The following is a 2,954-nucleotide window of genomic DNA, read 5'->3' on the forward strand; positions in this document are numbered from 1 at the left end:
AGCATGCTACCCCTCCCATACTTGAATGTTTAATTCTGTACCTCTTTTCCGTTGTATATAGTTGAATTGCACAGGTTTGTTTGGTAGTCTGGTCCTAGCCTCGTGTCTACTTCGTCGAGGTTAGGCTAGGCACTTACCAGCATATGGGGTCGGTTGTGGTGATACTACACTTTGCACTCTTTTGTGCAGATCCCAGTGCTGTTGACTTTGGACCGTAGATTCAAGGTAGACCTGCAGGTGTCCGCAGGCCCTGGCGTCTCCTCTATCCTTTACTTCCTGTTTCATTTCTTTGTTTCAGAAACAGTGTATCTTTTATTTTCAGACTTTGTATTTAGCACTCTTAGATCGTCTGTGGTACTGTGACACCAGTTCTGGATAATTAAGGCTTAAACAATTGTATTAGGTTCATGTTCAGATATTTTATTGCTTTCTTCCGCTTATTTTAAATTTTCCGCTGTTTACACGTTATTGTTTTATGAATGTTAAAGAGTATATAATGGGTAAAAAGGTAACTAGTTCAATAGTTGGCTTGCCTAGCTCACATTAGTAGGCGCCATCACGACTCCCGATGGTGGGAAATCAGGGTCGTGATAATAAGGTTCGAATCCTAACTCCGCCTTTGTAAATTCAAATAATAATATAAGATTATCTTTGTTAACTTATTTTATATAATAATAATAATAATAATAATAAATAATAATAATAATAATAATAATACAATGCGTGTTTTAACTTTTAAGGGTCTATAATTATTTCATATTATGAATAATAATAATAATACAATAATTATTTCATGTCTATAATTAATAATAATATAATAATGCAATGAAACTAACAAGGAAAATTAAAGAAAACGACAAAAGAAGAGATAAAAGAGCAGGATAAATGGATAATTATTGATTTTACTGTACCGGTTCAGAGTAAAAGAAAATGGGGTAACGTGGCAACACCAAGTTAGATCCTGTTAGTGATAATCATGTTCGTAAAACATGTATTTTATACTAATTTAGTGATGATTATGTTCGTGAAGCCATATATTACATATAATTCTTCCCTTTCACTTCTAGTCATATTTAGGAGCTTTTTTCCATATATTAATATCAGTCACCATACCATATCCCTTCTTCAAGCATATATAGGGTTATTTCAGAAAATACATAAAAGGCCATGAGATGGTAGGACTAAGTGTAATACTCGAAGGCAATGAAAATATAACTGGGACGAAAACAAATGTGGCTATTACTGCAACTTGTTGTGCTACATCTTCTTTTTCAAATATAGTCAACAAAACCAGTACTGTAACAATCAAACCTTTTTCTCCTACCATTACAATATCCTCTCCTTTTTCCACTCAAAACTCTTTTGCAGCCATAGCCATGGCCACTACTAATTGTGGGTTTTTGGATTCTTGTTTTCTTTGTAAGCAGAAGCTCTTACCTGGCCAAGACATCTACATGTACAAGTAAGAAGCTTTATATTTCCTTTTTTTTCTTCATTAGTTAAAAAGATTCACTTTTGGTGATTTGATTGGAGAAGAGTGTAAGGGATTTTTTCTTTTAATTGTATTAACGTGGTTTTACATATTTATAATACGTTCATAGAACCCCTCCTTCCCATTTTATGTGATGTTTTTTGAGTGGCTTGAAATTTAAGAAGAAAAGAATGATTTTTGAATATGTTGGTGTAAAGCATGTAGTCATTTTTGTGGGTACAAAATCAGTAAAATGTGAAGTTTAAAGTTAAAGTATTTTTAAATATTAAACAGTGTTATTTTTTATGATAGACTAAAAAGGAAAATATGAGACAAAAGGAATAGCATTTTTTTTTATAGGAATTAACTTATATATATACATATATTTTTGAGAATCTAATTATTTTTTTTTAAATATAATTATATTTGATTGATTATAACATGTCATTTAATTTATTATATTTTTTGAGTTACTAAATTAGGATAATTATATTTTAATAACTTACATGTAAAATTGTTGGCCATCTTAATCTGATAGTGTGATAAAATATATGCTGCCACAAAAGTAATCTCTTTAATTATTGTCAAAACCATATTTAGACGAATTCTCAAATAATTTGATTGTGTAAATATTTTTTATTAGATTAATACATGCATTTAGTTAAAGTTTAACATGAAATGGTCTCTTGTTCTGAATTTATACTTGCATGAACAGGGGTGATAGGGCATTTTGTAGCGTGGAGTGCAGGTGCAGCCATATTTTCAAGGATGAAGAAGAAACTACAAAGACAAAACCAAAAGATAACTATTCATTAGCCTCCATTAAACCTCAAACTTCTTCTTCGACATCTACGTGCTGAGATTTTCTTTTAACAATGCCAGATTTAATTCTCACTATATTTTGTTTTGACTATAGGTCACGGGTTTAAACCGTGGAGCAGTCATTAATACTTACATTAGGATAGGCTGTCTACATTACACCCCTCGGTGTATGGCCTTTTCCCGAGCTTTATGTGAATGTGAGATATTTTGTGTACCAGATTGCCCTTTATATTTTGTTTTGATTAGTGTATCCTTTTTTTTCCCCTTGAATTTCTAGAAGTGGTATGAAAATTGAAAGCTTAACAAATAGTTTCCATTATCAGCCCATGGTTTTGGTTTTCCTTTGCTATAACTGATAGGGTTAAATGGCAATCAATGAGCATCTTTAATATTATGCCTGGAAATTGATTCGAACATAAAGAAATTCAGGATTTAGTGGATTCAAAATGAGTGTGTGATCTTGTAATATATACATTTAAATATCTTTTATATATGTATACACTTAAAGCAACGAGTTTAATTGAACACACAGTTCATCATAAATCTGCCTTTGACTAGAACCTCCAGGTCAGACCTTCATAAATGTTTATGTACGTACAGGCATACCCGCATATATTGGATTGTAAAGATGGGGGGGGGGGTAGGGGGGTGGTTAAATTTA

The sequence above is a fragment of the Nicotiana attenuata genome, unplaced genomic scaffold (assembly GCF_001879085.1).
Source record: "Nicotiana attenuata strain UT unplaced genomic scaffold, NIATTr2, whole genome shotgun sequence".
NCBI lineage: Eukaryota > Viridiplantae > Streptophyta > Magnoliopsida > Solanales > Solanaceae > Nicotiana > Nicotiana attenuata.